This window comes from Athene noctua, chromosome Z, assembly GCF_965140245.1.
Source record: "Athene noctua chromosome Z, bAthNoc1.hap1.1, whole genome shotgun sequence".
NCBI lineage: Eukaryota > Metazoa > Chordata > Aves > Strigiformes > Strigidae > Athene > Athene noctua.
The window spans coordinates 57893446-57913956 of NC_134077.1; the positions used below are offsets into that span (position 1 = coordinate 57893446).

The 20511-nt window shown below is 44.1% G+C and overlaps 1 long non-coding RNA gene across 1 annotated transcript; it reads right to left on the bottom strand.

The window, feature by feature from the left end:
• Positions 1–662: 662 nt before the first annotated feature.
• On the bottom strand, positions 663–1912 carry LOC141973371 (uncharacterized). Its single transcript, XR_012635516.1, has 3 exons — positions 1807–1912; positions 1463–1566; positions 663–734 (listed from the first exon to the last, which is right to left on the bottom strand). It is a non-coding gene; the product is annotated as an uncharacterized LOC141973371 (long non-coding RNA).
• Between the last annotated feature and the right edge of the window lie 18599 nt (positions 1913–20511).

Below are 20511 nucleotides of genomic sequence, written 5' to 3' on the forward strand. Positions count from 1 at the left end.
GGGGGACGTGCTGTAGGCACTGGAGCAGATTCCCGTGCAGCCCGCGGTGCAGCCCATGGAGAGGCAGCTGTGCCCCTGCAGCCCTTGGAGGTCCACGGCGGAGCAGAGAGCCGCCTGCAGCCGGGGGGGACCCCGCGCCAGAGCAGGTGGATGTGCCCTGAAGGAAACGTCAGCCCATGGAGAGCCCATGCAGGAGCAGGTTTTCTAGCATGACCTGTGGCTTGAAGGGAAGCCACGCTGAAGCAATCTGCATTGCTTTCTGTCAGTGTCACTGAACCTTTGTACCTAATATAATAACTTAAAACATTTTAATTAGAATGTCTTACTCACTGCAGGGATAGGAATGGGAAGACTGCCAGAGGTGATACACTGTTTCATTGCTTTTTATAGCAATAAAAAAATGCTACCTACCACTTATGACCTTTCCTTTCACCATGGCATATATTTGTCTACTTAGCCACAGTCTGCCACAACAGCAATATCTCACCTCCCCCCAACATGTAGAATTTAATCAATCAAAAAGGAGTTTGATTTAAAGAAGCACACTTTTATCAGGGACATCATTGTTGTTCTTTGCTTATCAACACAAGGAAGGGGAGTGAAACTGAAGAATGATAATGGACAATGGAAAAACATACCATTTTATTGACACTTAAGTTGCTCTGAAGTTTATTGTGTATTTGAAGAAATTACAATATCTGCATTTCCAGTTCTTGGGTTTAGCATCTTTTTCTCTTGAGGGACAGCAGTAACATAAAAATAAACACTACATTAGAAAGACATAATTTAAACCAATAAAAACCAAAATGCACATCAAACGTAACAGTATCCATGCACTAATACACATATGTGAGAGCATTTATGTAGCCGGCTTTCTATACATTCCTTACACAAAGCCAAACGTATTTCTTGTAAGCTGTCTCCGGAGAAAAGTGCTAACACAGGGCTTTTCTTATTTTGTGACTAAATCACATATCTCCCTATTTAGCTGTGGAAAAGCTAGTCACTAAATCCATTTACATCTATTCCTGTCCACTTACTCTCCTGAAGTCAGGCTTTAAGCAGCATGCATCCTCAGGATTCCCTTGTACCAGTCAGGTTTTCTAAATTAACTTTCTTTTGTAAGTCAGCAGCTCCGTAGGGTATAGGTAGAGCTTCTTTGTCTTTTTTTAGTATTCTGCAGAAGGCGTTCTTAAGTAAGGGGAGCAGAAGTGGCCTAGGTTAAGTAGCATTCGTATTGATCAGAAGGATACAATTTTCATTTTGTGCTTCAAGATCCTTCCACCGCACAAAATGTGGGTGAATGTTCCACAGCAGTCAGCTAGGCTCAAAGCTCTCCAACTGAGAAAAACTGCTTACTGTTGATGAACTGCTAGACCTAGTGTAGGCTACCATGAGTAAGCACGTGATTTCTACTAGTGTTTCATACATAGTTAGAAATCCATAACATTTGCAGACTTACCAAGGGAAGGGGGTTCAGTCCTCCTTTTTCGCTCATCCCTTATGTCCCGCAGATCACTAGCGCCAGCAGGTGCAGCGTGATTTCAAGGCCAACTGGAGAAGTAGCTGAGAAGTAAGGAACAGGGCACATCAAAGAGTGGAATATCTGCAGAGCTTCTACCCAGTTGCATGAACTACAATCTCTCCCTGGGATTTCCATGGAATTTGAGAGCTCTGTCTACATACATGACACAATCACAGCCACCTGGACAGCAATTTTTCCACTCGAACTGGTGTTCTGTGTGTTTGTCCTGGTTCAGCTAGGATAGGGTTAAGTTTCCCCAGCAGGGGGAAGGTATCTCATACCATGCTGAGGTCAGGTCCGGTCCGGCAGGCAGCGCGAGAAGCTTTCCTTTGTGTCTGACCCTCTTGAGGGGACCAGTGAATCATTCTTACAAGAAGTGAGTGACGGTGAGCAGGATGAGAGGGGCCCTGCCTCCAGCCAGGTGGAGGAAAGGGATAATCGGATTTACTGGACAGTGTGGATCCGATGACCTGGCACGGCTGACCCACAAGAATACAAGGCTTTTGTGGATACTGGCACACAGTGCACCCTGATGCCATCGAGCTACAGTGGGGTTGAATCCATCTGCCTCTCCGGAATGACAGGGGGATCCCAACAGCTGACCCTACTGGAAGCTGAAGTAAGCCTGACTGGGAAGGACTGGCATAAGCACCCCATTGTGACTGGCCCAGATGCCCCGTGCATCCTGGGCACAGACTATCTCAGGAGAGGGTACTTCAAAGACCCAAAAGGGTACCGGTGGGCTTTTGGTGTAGCTGCCCTGGAGGAGGTTGAACAGTTGTCCACCTTACCTGGCCTCTCAGAGGATCCCTCAGTGGTGGGGCGGCTTAAGGTTGAGGAGCAGCGAGTGCCGACTGCTACCAGGACGGTGCACCGGCGGCAGTACCGCACCAACCGAGATTCCCTGGTCCCCATCCATCAGCTGATCTGTCAGCTAGAAAGCCAGAAGGTGATCAGCAAAACTCACTCACCCTTCAACAGCCCTGTATGGCCAGTGAGAAAGCCTAATGGCGAATGGAGGCTAACTGTGGACTACCGTGGCCTGAATGAAGTGACACCAGCAATGAGTGCTGCAGTGCCGGACATGCTCGAGCTCCAGTATGAACTGGAGTAGAAGGCAGCCAAGTGGTACGCCACGACTGACATTGCTAACGCGTTCTTCTCCATTCCGATAGCGCCAGAGTGCAGGCCACAGTTTGCGTTCACTTGGAGAGGCATCCAGTACACCTGGAATCAACTGCCCCAGGGGTGGAACCACAGCTCCACCATTTGCCATGGACTGGTCCATACTGCACTGGAGAAAGGTGGGGCTCCAGAACACCTGCAGCATATTGATGACATCATTGTATGGGGGGGACACAGCCAAGGAAGTCTTTGAGAAAGGAAAGGAGATAACTGAAATCCTCCTGAAGGCCGGCTTTGCCATTAAGCAAAAGAAAGTTAAGGGGCCTGCAATGGAAATTCAGTTCCTAGGAATAAAATGGCAAGATGGGCATTGCCACATCCCAGTGGAGGTGATAAACAAGATAACAGCCATGGCTCCACCAACCTCTAAAAAGGAGACTCAGTCTTTCCTGGGCGCTGTGGGGTTCTGGAGGACGCACATCCCGAACTACAGCCTGATTGTGAGCCCTCTCTACCACGTAACCCGTAAGAAGAACGATTTTGAATGGGGCCCTGAGCAACAACAATCCTTTGAACAAATTAAGCGGGAGATTGCCCAGGCAGTAGCCCTCGGGCCAGTCCGGGAAGGGCAGGAGGTTAAGAACATGCTCTACACCGCAGCTGGGGAGAATGGCCCTACCTGGAGCCTCTGGCAGAGAGCACCTGGGGAAACCCGAGGCCGACCTCTAGGCTTTTGGAGGCGGGGATACAAAGGCTCTGAAGCTAATTACACACCAACTGAGAAGGAGATACTGGCAGCGTACGAAGGAGTTCGGGCTGCCTCAGAAGTGGTCGGCACTGAAACACAGCTCCTCCTGGCACCCCGACTGCCGGTGCTGGGGGGGATGTTCAAAGGAAAGGCCTCCTCCACACATCATGCAACAGATGCCACATGGAGTAAATGGGTTGTGTTGATAACACAACGGGCTCAAACAGGGAACCCCAGCTGCCTAGGGATACTAGAGGTGATCACGAACTGGCCAGAGAGCAAAGATTCCGGGATGTCACCAGAGCAGGAGGTGACACGTGCTAAGGAGGCCCCACCATATAACGAGCTGCCGGATGAGGAGAAGCGATATGCCCTGTTCACTGATGGGGCTTGTCGCATTGTGGAAAAACATCGACGGTGGAAGGCTGCTGTGTGGAGTCCCACACGACGGGTCACTGAAGCTGCTGAGGGACAGGGTGAATCGAGCCAGTTCGCAGAGGTGAAAGCCATCCAGCTTGCTTTGTATATTGCTGAGTGGGAAATGTGGCCAAGGCACTACCTCTACACTGACTCGCGGGCAGTGGCGAATACCCTGTGGAAATGGCTGCAGCAATGGAAGCAGAACAACTGGCAACGTAAGGGTAAAACCGTCTGGGCTGCTGAAGTATGGAAGGACATTGCAGCCTGTGTGGAAAACCTCTTTGTGAAGGTGCATCATATGGATGCCCATGTACCCAAGAGTCGGGCCACTGATGAACATCGACACAACCAGCAGGCAGACCAAGCTGCTAAGATTAGAGTGGCTCAGGTGGACTTGGACTGGCCGCGCAATGGTGAACTGTTCATAGCCCGGTGGGCCCATGAGACCTCGGGCCACCAAGGTAGAGATGCAACATACAGGTGGGCTCGAGATCGAGGGGTGGACCTCACCATTGACACCATTGCAGAGATCACCCACGGATGTGAGACGTGTGCTGCAATCAAACATGCCAAGCAGGTGAAGCCCCGGCGAAATGAAGAGCGATGGCTGAAATAGAGATATGGAAAGGCCTGGCAGATCGACTACATCACACTGCCACAGACCCGCCACAGGAAGCGCCACGTGCTCACAATGGTGGAAGTAACCACTGGATGGCTGGAAACTTACCCAGCGCCCCACACCACTGCCCGGAACACCATCCTGGGCCTTGAAACCCAAGTCCTGTGGCAACACGGCACCCCGGAGAGAATTGAGTCAGACAATGGGACTCACTTCCTAAACAACCTCATAAGTGCCTGGGCAGAAGAACACGGCATCGAGTGGGTCTACCATATCCCCTACCACGCACCAGCCTCTGGGAAGATTGAGCGCTGCAATGGACTGTTAAAAACCACATTGAAAGCACTGGGAGGTGGGACCTTCAAAGACTGGGACATGCATCTAGCAAAGGCCACCTGGCTAGTCAACACAAGAGGATTTGCCAGTCGAGCTGGCCCGGCTCAGTCAAAACCTCCACGTGCTGTATATGGGGATAAAGTCCCTGTGGTGCGCATGAGGAGTATATTGGGAAAAATGTTCTGGTTTAGTCCTGCGCCAGGCAAAGATAAAGGCAAACCCATCCAGGGGATTGCTTTTGCTCAAGGACCTGGGTGTACCTGGTGGGTGATGCAGAACAATGGAGATGTCCGATGTGTACCACAGGGGGACTTGATTCTGGGTGAGAACATGCCGTGAATTATGCTGTGCCTTTGTTAGTTGTTATTTTGTTATTGTTAACTGCTAAATGGCAGCTGGACATGACACAGATGATATAGAATAAAGGGGTAGATTATGTCCTGGTTCAGCTAGGATAGGGTTAAGTTTCTCCCAAGCAGGAAGAAGGGATCTCCAGCTGTGTTATTCATACCATGCTGATCTCCGGTCCAACAGGGCAGCACGGGAATCTTTCTTTTGTGGCTTTGGTGACGGGAAGCACGCGTGGCGGGCTGACTCTGCCCATTGTGGTATTTCTCTGTATATCTTTTGTCTTGTTTACTGCTATTACTGTTTATTGCTGTTATTATTGCTATTGTTGTTGTTCAGATTGCTTATCACACTGTTGTATTAAATTTCTCCTTGTTTCAACTCTGGGGTTTGTGCCCTACTCGGTCTGAGGGTGGGGGAGGGACAACAGCAATGTGGTCTCCGGTCACAGCAGGGCCTAAACCACTACAGTGTTCCTGTGGTCCCCACAGAAATCCACTAGTAACCTCTGTGCTTTTCCCAGTTCTATAATCAAAGGTGCCAATACCCTGATGGCAGTTCATGTCTGGCAGAGTATTAGCAACCAGGTTTCTGGGATCCCTGCTCATATCATTTCTTCAAGCTGAGCCTGGAGGTCATAGTCTTCTCTGTGCCAAAGGGGGATCCCAGGACAGCTTACTGCTAACCTCTGTGAACACTGCTCAGACTTCTACAGCAGTGACTCAACATCTTACAGGTCTGCCAGGACAGCAGGTCATCTTCAGCATACAGTGCCATCACTGCAGGACAATCACAGACAGCCTTCTCAGTCACACATTAAGAGTTCAGGGAAGTAAATTTGGTCATAGAAAAAAATGTAAAATATGTTTCTGTTTTTATTCTCCTTGAAAAATTCTGATTTCTGAGGTCTAATGAAGTCACATAACTTTAGGCATACTGCCATGATTCCATGTATATTCATGTTCATAAATAGGAAAATTCTTATCCTTATTTCTTCCATGTTGCAGATAGTGCATTCAAAATGGATTTGGCCCCAAAAAGCATAAAGAGTGGCAAATGAAACAGGATGGACTATTAACTTCATTTAGTATGTCCCCCAAGCCAGAATTCTATCAATCTTACAGGGATGTCAAAAATTATGAACTATTTCATGAACTGTTTTTGAATGCACTCATAACTGCAGTAAAAGCTATTTCTAAATTTTTCAGAGCCACATGGATTTGAATCTCCTTCGGAATCAGCTGAATCATGGTGGAACAACGTTTGCCCTATTTACACAATGTTTTCCTCAGGACAAGGTGAAATACATGGAAGTCCTAAACTACTTCCATTATACATGCAGCAATGTAGTAACTGCTGAGAAGTGTAGCAGTCTTACTCAGCAAGTCCATAGTACTGAGCCTAAACTGCTTAAACTCTTTGAAACTCAGAGAAAAAAACGCTCTTGAATTATTCATCTGATCATGATACACAGTAAAACTCCAAGATCTTCTTATCAATAAAACAACTTAGCTTAATATTAAAGCTAGTTCTTGCAGTTTTAGAAACAAACTAGAGATTAATTATATTCTTCCTGCTATCATCAAAGAAATGCATTCAGCACTTTGGCAAAACAGCAACTTTAAAACTCTGGTAGGTTGCACACATTCACTGAGAAGACTCCGATCTTCAAGTTTTATTCAGGAGATCTGTAGCAGTGTAAACTGTGGCTTTTCCCCTGCTAGTTGTGAAATGCTTTCTTTTGCTGATGTCTGCTGGCAGGAATTATCAGTTGCTCACATCAATACCATCAAATACAGATTTTTTTGGTGCCTAAATAAGTACAAAATTCTAGCCCTACATGGGAATGGTTAATAGAAGTAGAAGATAAAGTGGAAGGTTCCTGACTTAATTGAAGAGGTGCCATATGACAAAAAAAGTGGAATTAATAACTTCATCTATGATACCAAGGATGCTAATTAAGCCCAAGTATATTACATCTACACTTTGACCCTCTTTTACTGTAAGCGCATACAAATAAGAGGGTAACTGTGCTGAGGATTTTAGGAGGAGAGTCTTCCCAGCTGGAAGGGTAGGAACAGTATTTAATTGTTTGCACTGGCAGATCTCCTATACTTGTATTGGAAAGCAAGTACCTCATGCTTTCTGCTTCACCTACAGCCATGTCCTGTAAGATCAGTAATGAATCTCACAGAGATTTGACAGCGTAAGCTGAATGTATACTTTTATGTTGCATACAACATGAGAACATGTTTCTGAATCAGATTTATGACTATAGTATTTGAATTAATAATACAAGGATCTAATTAATTCTATTTCAAATGTTATTTTTAAATCTGAAAGCCTTAAGTTCCTCATTCGTCATTATTCTCTCTAGGTGACTGTATTGCCTTATTAATTACAGGTAACTTGCAATCCTTGTCTTGTAATTTTACTGTCACAAAAAAGCTGTGGTAGATGCATTATTCTGGTAGTTTGATAATTGAACAATATTGTTATTGTCATCATCATCATTCTTATTATTGACTGTGTTTTTTGTTTCAGAGTCAAGAAGTGAGACAATCAAAAAAATATTTTTTTTTTTAATAAACACAGGATATTTCTATAGAGGTTAGATATATTGGCCACGTTCTGACAGTATTCATTGGTCTTGATAGTTTTGGAGGAATAAAGATTGGGAATCTTTTCTAGAGTCAAGACATTTCTTGGCGATTTGGAGTTCCTTACTTGTGAACTACCATATTTGTTAGCTGAAATTCTTTGAATGGGCTTATTGCAGTGTTTTCATTATTTACTTTAATCAACATAAATATCTGAAGGGTTATCTGGGTTGATAGGAACCTCTTTGAAAATGATCTAAGGAAAACAAGAGAAACAATTGTGAAAAATCAGGAGAAACAATGACTATTTAAAAGCTCTGGTTTTTATTTCTGTTGGGTTATTGGAAGATTGCATGAATAAAATAACCAGCACATAATGTATAGTCAGCAGAAAATATGCTAAATGAAATTGTAGTCTAACATAGGAGTAGGCAAAAGAGGGTTTTCCAATATATTTGGCATACTGACAGATTTTCTAGCTGATTAAAAGAACTGATGAATTACTATACTTAAATTATATGTACTTTCTTTATACTTCATATAAGTAAATATAATTTACACTATATTTCAGAATTTGCATTTCATATTAAATTTGGTAAATCGCTCATAAGCATTGAGAAGCAACATGACAAAAAGAAAAATAAAATTGTGGATACCATGTTTGTATGTACAAAGTAATATACATTTGTCTTGCCATCTGGAAATACTGACATGTCACTGTTGGCAGGATAAATTTTAATCTGACACTGAGCATATTTTGTTATCTGTCCTTGTCTTTTTTCTTGACTCATGAAAGTTCTTGTCAGGTGACACAAGACATCACAAATAAAGCCCCGATTTCAATCAAAACCGAAAGACTGGTTCAAGAAATTATTGTTGATGGAAAAATGTAATCTTACTAAAACAGCACCATCTTCCCTTTGAGCAGAATATGAAGTAAAGTAGATCACTTATGTTTCTAGTGGGCCAGGGTCTGCTTTATTTTAGACAGGGGTATTAGGATTAAATGCACATCCGTTTCTTCCAATCACAGGGGGTTTTATAAGCTATACACGTCATATGTCATTTGTATTTATAGTGGCATGAAAAGTAGATAAACACACAGTTGAAGATATGTTATATGCTTAGCTAGATTGCAAATATTTGTTTATATCCTGCTGTATGGGACCTTGTGTCATTTTCACAATCAATATAGATTTGTTGAAATTAAAATGTCTTTTATTTCTCTGATTCTTAATGCCTACTATGTCAAAAAAGTTTAAAACTTTTATTCACTCAAGACAAGTTATATTATTATATTGAAATGACTTGAGTTTCATCTTAAATATTTTCATTTAAATGTAGCACCTACCCTATGATCTGGAAAAAATATGTCTAGTTCAAGCAGTATTCATTACTTTTGTAGTTTATCTGTACTTCTCAGATCAGACATATAACTAGGTTTCACAAGTGATGGAAGGAGATGTTTTCATTTGAGAGAATTTTGTAGAATTTGTTGTAAATTAAGAATCTACAGAAACTGGCTGGTCTCAAAGCAAGCCTAAAGAAAAAGATCTGAAAGAAGACTGAGACAATATGGAGAGGTCCTATAGCCATATAGCTATTAAAAAAAGAAAGCCATGCTGATGTACACTTCCAAACCTATGGATTACGATTTCAGACAGACAAAACCTTTGACACCTTTCTAACAATAGCAGTAAGTCTTTACAACAAACAGGTTTAAAGGATTTACAGTTTAAATATATGTATCATCAAAAACCATTAATCCATCCAAAAAGTTCCTAGATAAAGGATCCCTTCTTTGGTTTTAACTGTTTGGGAGATAATTTCTCCGCCTTTAGTTCTTGCTTTGCTACTTTTCTAGGTATTTCATTACTGGGACCAATCACAATTTTTTTTTTTCTCTTTTAAGTACACAATTTCAATAAAGCCAAATGTTTTGTAGAAATGCATAGTAGTAGGTTTTATGTAATAAAGTATTATCAGATAAACCAAAACTTTGAGATGACAGAGAAAATTGAGTGAATTGAACACACATAGTATGGCAATTGCTCCACTATTAAAGCACTTGAAACACTGAGACCTCTCATCATTTGTTAGACCTATTCCTACTGTATTGCTACTATAACTCACAGGACTGTGGAGCTCTAGCCTGACCCTTACTTCTCCAGTGTAGATAAAATATGGGGATAGGATTACTCTGGAGAGTTCTAATGGAAAAAAATGGGCAGCAACTTTAGCAACTCACCTTAAAAGTGGCACTTCCTGGACCATCATATACACTCTGAACTGGGTTCCCAAACAGCCGCATTTTGCAGCAGCATTTGTTTTTTACTCTCTGTTCCTGGAAGAGCAGCATTAATGTCACTGTAAGTGATCCTCCTATCAGCAAAGTAAACAGAAGTGTTACCACCGATTCCAATAGAAATGGCATCAGGGCCCCAGTAGGGTAATTCTGAATTCCAGATATACAAGTAATCTGTATTTGACATGACAAATTTACACAAGAGAGACCAATGTTAATAAATTAGTCATAGAATACAGATGCTATTGACAGAACTGTTAAGGGTACTCTACCTGCTATTGTGTATAACCCAGACCTCTTTTTGACACAAATGGCATCTAGATATAACTTCCTTAATTTTAAGAAATCACTTCACAGAACTCATAGGCCTTCCTCATCTTTTTCTTTACTCCTAGCCTCTGTGGTTGAAGCACAGCTCCATTTGTTCAGCAGCAGTGTACATTTCTCCTGTTCTGCAGAGAGGAATTCCTGCAGTATGCTGTATATCCTGCACAACGTGTGGCACTTTGCATCTATTTATATGTGCTATGTAATTGTTGAACATATTATTCGTGTTTTAGTTAAACACTAATCACTACACTTCCTATGCTGCATTCACACTTCTGTTGTACTGCTGAACCTCAGTCAGATAATATACTTGTGCTATTGCAGCTGTACTGATGCCGTGCTGGAGGTTAGTAGTAGTAGTAGTCTATGCTAGATTTAACCTGTAAGACTGTTTAGTCTGCTAAATGCATGTCTCTAGCAGGTTCTTGGATGTGTAAAAAAGTAGGAGAGGAAACAAGAGAGATAACAAGTGTGTGGTGTCAGATCTGAGGGTCAGCGTGTGGCTAAATTACATTTTCATCTGTTTCAGTTGGCCAGACCAGAAATATGACTCCTTCTCATGAAGCTGTCATTGCTGGGACTATTTTGCAGGAGATGGATTTTTTAAATTCTCCTGTGTCATGGGTCAGCTGATAGTAATGTATCTGAAGACCTCAAAAGGCAGGACTACATATGAGAGGAAAAAAAGAAAAAAAAGTGAGCAGCAAAGTTCAAATGCCAGTGGCAAGACTTAACTATAATGGAACCTCTGGATACTGAACTTGGCACTTGGTATTCTTCCTCACAAGACTGCAGAAATCAGAGTGAATGAGCAATTTAGCTAGTAATGTTAAGGACACTTAAAATTGGAAGGCCGCCTTCATTAAATGACGGAGACAGCACCATCTGGTGGATATATGCAGATATCTCAGCATAGTATTGGATTGATGGGCTCACGCATTTTCTAGTAGGATATCTTCAACAAATAATTACAATTAACATTAATAATTTTAAGTTATGTTATGTCCCTTTTTAAATTAAGTGCACAAAGAAAACATAAATTCTCACAAAGAGTTGCATTTCAGGTGGAACTGGCCTTGGCAGTGCAGCAATCTAGTGGCGAGTGGGTAAATCCTATATGAAAGTAGGTAAAGCAAGATTATATGATCTTCCCATATTGTTAATAACCTGAGGATATAGAACTTATTGCCAAAGACATTCTTGCAGGTTTTTTTCTCTGTCCACAGTGTAAGGAAGCCGATGTAGATGCTAAAAATAATTCATAGAAGTTCTAGGGATTAATGCCAGATTTGCACCCCCTTTTAAAAAGTCACAGATACTGTAATTTGTGGAGAGGCCCTATAGACAGGCTCTGGCAAAACAATTCTTTAAAGTAACATTTAGATGTGGACTGTGACTACCCCTACTGCAATGGGATGTGAACTTGCCCATCTCTGCTCCATCCAGAGGGACTGGAGCCATCATTGCTATGTCTCACTTCCTGGTCTTTCTGCACAGTTACTCACTCTGCAGTTATAAATTAAGATTCTTGGACACCATAGCTCAAATGGCAAATCTGAATCCAGCAGTTCCCCTGTATGAGCTTTTTCATAGGAAGAGGTTGTATGGACACTCCAGTTAGAGGAGTGATGGACCACTGTAGTTAAAATCCACATGACACCAGAGCTCAAATAGTTTTAAAACACCTAGCCCAGGTAGTCTAATTAAAGTCCATGATTACTTTTAGCATTATATTAGAAAAGCACTGGAGTGCAGACATGCAAATGCAGCTGGTTACTTGTGGCAGGTAACTGTTTAGGAGGCCTGAAGTCACCACTGATGAGAAATAGAAGGGCCATGTGGGAAATACAGTGAAGAAACATGGAAAAGCAGATACCCACCCACCTTCAAAGCCTAAATTTTGCATGTACATATTGTTTGACCTTTATCCCTTACTACTTGATACTGTAGCCGAAACCACTTGCTCCCTGCAAAGTAATGACTAAATTGGTGCTAGCTAGTCTAAGGTTGTCTTTTACTTTATGTGCAGTGAGTTTTCTATATCATTGTAATAAGTCATTAAGTATTGTTAGCATGATTTTTCTTCTTGATTTCTGCCATTAAACATTTTAGGTACCAAAGTGAAAACTTGGAATGAATAATTATTTTTTCTTATGAAATTATATATAGAAAATTGGTGACCATGGTTAAGGCAATTTTTTAATTCTTTTTAATACTATGTAGTCCTGACTGTAGTGCATGATTTTGTGACAAATATAAGCATACTGTTTCTTTTATTTGATTAATGGTGATAGTAGATTCATCAATGCATGTGTACATCTATGAATTGCCTTTTCTTTAATCTTTTCACAACTGAATAATGATTTTTTTCATTATTACATCTTTTACCCTCTTTTCTAGTATTGTGACAATATTTCAGCTCATGGTCAACTAGGGACTTAAGTATTCTCTTGTAAGAGAGTTTGTCAAGAACTTTCAAACTGTCTAAAACAGTGGAAAACCCTATTACCTGTTTATTGTCTGTTTTAAGTTTTCAAAGAGATCTGTTTAAACTGTTCAAAGAACAGGCTAATCGTTCATAACAAACATTTCTAGGCTGCTTCTTGGTTTGTCCCTGATACTACGATGTAGAATTCTGTCTAGAAATTTCTTCACTTATTTTTGCTTGTACTGAACTGAATTTATTTATCTACAGTGAATCCAAGTAATTGTTTCAGTGAGGAAAAAATGTGTGTTATGAGGACCTGTCACATCCCAATTTCTTTGGATGATGGCTCAGATTCACTGATTCCTAGGTCAGGATTAAGGAGAAATGACACCAGGGATTCTTCAGTTCACAAAACTCAATTTTTATTCACTCAATAAATATTGGCATTGTCCTGGTTTCAACCAGGATGGAGTTAACTTTCCCTGGGTTGAGAGGAAGCACAGCTAGAGCACCGGATCCTGATCAGTCACTGGAGTATTTCATACCGTGTGGTGTCATGCCCAGGGATACAGGTGGGTGTGGGCTCAGTCTGGCACGTGCTGTTTTCAGGTTCCTGTCTGGTCACGTGGGGGGCAGTCGCCATGCTCAGTAAACCGCTGCTGCATTTTACCCGTTTCTTTTTGGACTCACTATTGGTATTGTTGTTCTCTTGTTATATTTAGTAATTTTTTTTTATTGAACCTATGAATTCTCTTCTTTTTGTCCCTCCCCTATTTCACCAGAGGGCGAGGGGGAGGTGGAGGCTGGCCACATGGCCTCTGGCTGCCTCCTGAGTTCAAACCTCAACAGTTTTGGCACGACACCTGGGGCACTGAGGGGTTTTTTTGAGATAAAAACAAAATGGGTAAAATGTGGATTGCTTGGCTCCTTAAGATCTTATCACCTCGTATGCAATACATGTTTCCCATGCAGTTGCTCACCTTCAGTGAGAGCAGAATTAAGATTTTGTTTCTGTGGTACTATGTGATGCTAATCTATGATAGCATGTGGTCATTGGTCCTGGGGCTATTTACAGCTGTGTTTGAGAAATTTGGGGAGTTCAAATATCTTTGCAGTGTAGACATAAACATGGTTACCATGCTGTTAGGAGCCAGTGTGTTCCTGCATATGGTTCAGGTTTTGTTCAGGGTTAAGAAACTATTTAAGAGAATCACCTGGAAACCTGCTCCAAGGCTGGAGAATTATGAGTGGCTGGGGATGGGCAAGCACCTAGAACACTGGGCAGCTCCAGTGTATTGGAACTTCACTCCTGCACAGGTTCAGAATCCTAAAGAACTAGTGAAATATTTGGAAAGAGTATGTTGTCACACAGGTAATTCCAGAGAGGCACAGCTCACTACAACATGGCTGGGGCATAGCCCATGCTTACTGAGTACTATTAAACACTGTTCAGCACCCTCAAGAGGAAGAGAAGGGCTCTGCACCTGGTAACTAAATAACAGAAACTGCAGCCACTACAAGCCTGAGGACGGGCGCTGCAGCTGAACCAGAGAACCAACCCGTGACAGTGTCAGTTGCTCCTATACAGAAGAAGAAATACAGAAGAAAATCCCCTCGCAGTGTACAGGGTGATGATGAACCAGGCGCATCATGAGAGCAGGAGGAGGCAGAGCCAGTGATAGTCACGCAATCTTTACCCTTGAGTGAGTTGTGAGACATAAGAAAAGATTTCAGCCACCATCCAGATGAGCAATTCATTACCTGGCTGCTTCAGTGCTGGGATAGCAGGTCCAGTGGCATGGAAGTAGAGGGCAGGGAGGCCAGGCAGCTGGGATCCCTGTCTAGGGAAGGGGACATTGACAAAGCCATTGGAAAGGAGATGCAAAATCTCAGATCTGGAGGCAACTTCTTTCAAGTGTGAGGGAGAGGTATCCCTTCAAGGAAGACTTTGCATGTTGGCCAAGTAAGTGGACCACTATGGAAAGAGGCATTCAATACTTGAGGGGGCTAGTTGTGTGGGAGGCAGTTTGCTATGACCCAGATAATGCACAGCTACCCACAGATCCAGATGAAGTCCAATGCACCCGGCCCATGTGGAGGACTTTTGTACAGAGCACTCCCTCATCATATGCCAATACATTAGCACTAATGGACTGGAAAGACGAAGAGGACCAACAGTGAATGAACCGGTTCGCCAACTACGACAATATGAAGAAAATGTCTCTTCCACCATCATCGCGGCTGTGAACGAATTATCTCAAGATTTACAGCAATTTAAAGAAAACATGTCCTACTCCCCACCTGCACAGCCTAAAATCTCGGCTATTAGGAGCAGTCATTTCCCTACTCAAGAGAACTGGTACACACCACGGGGGAAGCTGTGGCATTACCTGCATGACCATGGAGAAGACATGAAGAAATGGGATGGAAAACCTACCTACCTACCTACCTCCTAGAAGAGCAGGTATGTGATCTGGAAGGAAGAACAAGTACAAAACGTGGTCCTTTCAGGAGAAATGCTGCTCCAGTTTCCAGTAATCAAGTGCCCAAACAGCGCAGAAAGGTCGACTTTGCTCATGATCCTATGAGAACTTCAGACTTGTATTCACAAGAAGGGAGTGATCAAGATGAGGCTGAAACCCGTGCACACCACACTAACCCATTTGTCATTAGAGGGTATTATGACCAACATCAGAGGGGCCCTGCCTCCAGCCAGGTGGAGGACAGGGACAACTGAGTTTACTGGCCTGTGTGGATTCAATGTCCTGGCACATCTGATCTCCAGCAGTATAAGGCTCTAGTGGACACTGGTGCTCAATGCACCCTAATGCCATCAGATTTTAAAGAAGCAGAAATTGTTTGTATTTCAGGAGTGACAGGGGGGTCTCAACAGTTGACTGTATTGGAGGCTGAGGTGAGCCAAAGGGGAAAAGAGTGGGAAAAACACCCCGTTGTGACTGGCCCAGACACTCCATGCATTCTTGGCATAGATTATCTCAGAAGAGGGTATTTGAAAGACTCAAAAGCGTATTGGTGGGCTTTTGGTATAGCTGTCTTGGAAACAGAAGGAATTAAGCAGCTGTCTGTGTTACCTGGTCTCTCAGAGGATCCTTCCCTTGTGGCATTTCTGAGGGTTGAAGAACAACAGGTGCCAACTGCCACTACAACAGTGCACTGATGGCAATACCACACCAATCAAGACTCCGTAATCCCTATCCATAAACTGATTCATCAACTAGAGAGCCAAGGAGTCATCAGCAAGACGCGCTCCCCCTTTAACAGCCCCATATGGCCAGTGCGAAAGTCTAACGGAAAGTGGAGATTGACAGTGGACTATTGTGGCCTGAATGAAGTCACACCACTTCTGAGTGCTGCTGTGCCAGACATGTTAGAACTTCAGTATGAACTAGAGTCAAAGGCAGCCAAGTGGTACACCATGATTGATATTGCCAATGCATTTCTCTCCATCCCTCTGGCAGCAGAATGCAGGCCACAGCTTGCTTTTGCTTTTCCCTGGAGGGGTGTCCAATACACCTGGAATCGGCTGCCCCAGGGGTGGAAACACAGCCCCCCCATTTGCCATGGACTGATCCAGGCTGCACTGGAACAGGGTGAAGCCCCAGAACTCCTACAGGACATTGATGACATCATCGTATGGAGTAATACAGCAGAAGTTTTTGAGAAAGGAGAGAAAACAATCCAAATCCTTCTGAGAGCCAGTTTTGCCATAAAGCGTGATTAAGTCAAGGAACCTGCACGAGAGATCCAGCTTTTAGGAGTAAAATGGCAAGATGGACGTCGTCAGATTCCAGTGGAGGTGATTAATAAAATAACAGCTATGTCCCCACCGACTAACAGAAAGGAAATGCAAGCTTTCTTGGGTGTTGTGGGTTTCTGGAGACTGCACATTCCAAAGTACAGTCAGATTGTCAGCCTTCTCTATCGAGTGACTCGGAAAAAAAATGATTTTGTATGAAGCCCAGAGCAGCAACAGGCTTTTGAACAAATACAACTGGAAACAGTTCATGCAGTAGCCCTCAGGCCAGTTTGGACAGGGCAAGATTGTAAAAATGTGCTTTACCCTGCAGCTGGGAACAATGGCCCTACCTGGGGTCTCTGGCAGAGAGCACCAGGGGAGACTCGGGGTCGACCCCTGGGGTTTTGGAGTTGGGGATACAGAGGATCCAAGGACCAATATACTCCAACCGAAAAGGAGATATTGTCAGCATATGAAGGGTCTGAGCTGCTTCAGAGGTGATCGGGACCGAAGCACAGCTCCTCCTGGCACCCCGACAGCCAGTGCTGGGCTGGGTGTTCAAAGGGAGTGTCCCCTCTACACACCAGGCAGCTGATGCCACGTGGAGTGAATGGGTCACATTAGTCACACAACAGGTTGAATAGGGAGCCCCAGCCATCCAGGAATGTTGGAAGTGATCAGAAATTGGCCAGAAGGCAAAGATTTTGGAATGGCACCAGAGGAGGAGGTAGCACATGCTGAAGAGGCCCCACCATATACTGAGCTACCGGATAATGAGAAGCGATATGCCCTGTTTACCCACGGGTCCGGTCGCATTGTGGGGAAACATCAAAGGTGGAAAGCAGCTGTATGGAGCCCCACATGACGGGTCACTGAAGCTGCTGAAGGAGAAGGTGAATCGAGTCAGTTCACAGAGGTGAAACCATCCAGCTGGCCTTGGATATCGCTGAGCGAGAAAAGTGGCCAGTGCTCTACCTCTGAACTGACTCATGGATGGTGGCAAATGCGCTGCAGGGGTGGTTACAGCAGTGGAAACGGAGCAACTGGCAGCACAGAGGCAAACCCATCTGGGCTGCTGAGTTATGGCAAGATTTTGCTGCTCAGGTAGAGAATCTGGTTGTGAAAGTACACCATGCACACACTCATGTACCCAAGAGCTGGGACACTGAAGAACAGCAGAACAACCAACAGGTGGATCAGGCTGCCAAGATCAAGGTGTCTCAAGTAGATCTGGACTGGCAACATAAGGGTGAACAATTTCTGGCTCGCTGGGCCCACAACTCCTCAGGCCATCAGGGAAGAGATGCAACATACAGATGGGCTCGTGACCGAGGGGTGGACTTAACCATGGATGTTATTGCACAGGTAATCCATGAATGTGAGACATGTGCTACCATCAAGCAAGCCAAACAGTTAAAGCCCATTTGGTATAGAGGATGGTGGTCCAAGTATAAATACGGGGAGGCCTGGCAGATTGATTATATCACGCTCCCACAAACTCAGCATGGCAAACACTATGTGCTTACAATGGTGGAAGCAGCCACCGGTTGGTTGGAAACTTATGCCGTGCCCCATGTCACTGCCCGGAACATCATTGTAGGCCTTGAGGAGAAAGTCTTATGGCAGCATGGCATGCCAGAAAGGATTGAGTCAGATAATGGGACACATTTCCAAAACAACCCCATAAAGACACGCAGGCCAAAGACCATGGCACTGAGTGGATGTATCACATCCTCTACCATGCACCAGCCTCTGGGAAAATTGAGCGACACAACGAGTTGCTAAATACTACACTGAGAGCTATGGGTGGTGGAACTTTCAAACACTGGGGCATGCGTTTAGCAAAAGCCACCTGGTTAGTCAATCCCAGAGGATCTGCCAAGCAAGCTGGCCCTGCTCCATCAAACCTCCTTGTCCTGGTTCAGCTAGGATAGGGTTAAGCTTCCCAACAGAGAGAGAGGGGGAAGGGATCTCCAGCCGGGTTATTCATACCATGCTGGCGTCAGGTCCAGGGGTGGAACCTTTTTCACCTTGCTCTTTGGCGGGCTCGGTGGCGGGAATCCTTTGTCCGTAAACCAGCTACCGGTATTTCTCTGTATATCTTTTATCTTGCTCACTGTTATTGCTGTTTATTGTTATTATCACTGTTAATGTTGTTGTTCAGATTGTTTTATCACTCTGTTGTATTAAATTCCTTGTTACTTTAGCCCGGGTCTGTGCCTAACATCCAGCCCGACCGGCCGCGGGTGGGGGAGGGGCAACGGCAACGTGCTCTCAGATCCCGGCAGGAATTAAACCTACACACTCCTACATACTGTGGATGGGGATAAAGCTCCCATAGTGCACATTAGCAATATGTTAGGGAAAACCATCTGGATTACTCCTGCATTGGGTAAAGTAAACCCATGCATGGGATTACTTTTGCCCAAGGACCTGAGTGCACTTGGTGGGTGATGCAGAAGGATGGAGAAGTCTGATGTGTGCCTCAGGGAGATTTGATTTTGGGTGAAAATAGCCAATGAATCAAACTGTCGAATAACCCTGTTATTGCAATTTGTGCCTCGCAACATTCCCCTGCCACATCCAAAGCCTCCTGCTCCACCAACTGAGCCAACTCCACCTCATTCCTCCAGCCTTATAGACTGTCATGATAGATGGAACCCAAAGTTATGGACTAAATGAACTCAGCAGACATTGTGGAAGGGTGGCCCATGGACTAAGGGAATGATATCTGTGAGACCTGGGAAACACGGGTGGTGATTCCTTAGGATGTATTTAGAACCGGAGCTTGACATCAGTGGAATAGAATGAGGGGTGGAGACTGTCCTGGTTTTGACCAGGATGGAGTAAGTTTTCCCTGGGTTCCCTGTTCCCAGAGATATGGGTGGGCGGGCTCTCTTGGGTTGGTGTGGGATTTTTGGGTCCAGCCCGGGTGTCTGTTGCTGTGGGGGTGGTCACTGCGCTCAGTAAACCACTGCTGCATTTTACCCGTTTCTTTTTGGACTCACTATTGTTTACTGTTGTTCTCTTGTTATATTTAGTAAATTCTCCCTTTTTTATTCAACCTACGAATTCTCTTCTTTTTGTCCCTCCTCTATTTCACCGGGGAGGGGAGAGGTAAATTGCCAGCCACATGGCATCTGGCTGGTGACTGAGTTCAAACCTCAACTGGCATGAAACTTTGTGAGTAAGCCTTGTAACCTCTGCAGCAAGCAGTAAACCTCGTAACATACACCAACAAACCACAAACCTTACAAAACATTCTGGCAAGTGGCAGATCTTATAACATGCCCCGGCAAATGGCACACATGCCCTGACAAGCCTTTCCTTATATGCAGGGATACAGGGATAGAGAATGGGGAAAAAAAAAAAAAAAAAAAAGAGAGAGAGAAAGAGAGGCAGGGAGGGGAGAGAAAGACAAAAAAGAAAGATTCCACTAGTCCTGGTTCCAGCTCCAGCCAGCCTAGAGACCCACTTCTGGAGAGACACCACCACCCAGGGCTTTGACTCATGTCCTTTCATAATTCCTTGTCCCTCCTCCAGGCAGGCACTTGGACTCATTACGCTAATTAGACATCGTGCACAGTCTCTGCTTCTAGAATTCTCCTTGCTTTGGTGCATGTGTAGTTTGTATCTTCAGATCCTTCTGGAAATGGGTCAGTAAGCTTGAGGTTGTTGGGGAGTTACTCCCTCCTCCATGCAGGTATGACCATTGTCTGACCTTTCTTCTTGGCACATGCATCATGAAAACAGCTTCTCTATTGGCTCTTTACAGAGTCACACAAGATAGGGAAGTTCAGTCTCAGAAGAATGTGGTCCCACCTCTGTGGGACCCCCTTCTCTTGTTGCATATTCCTGCTGTTGCCTGCACAGCCCCGTCATTTCCATAGAAACCATTTCCTTTACCAAAGTTATTTATTGGATGTTTGAGATATTAACTATGGTTTCACAGGACCATCACAGGACCAGAACT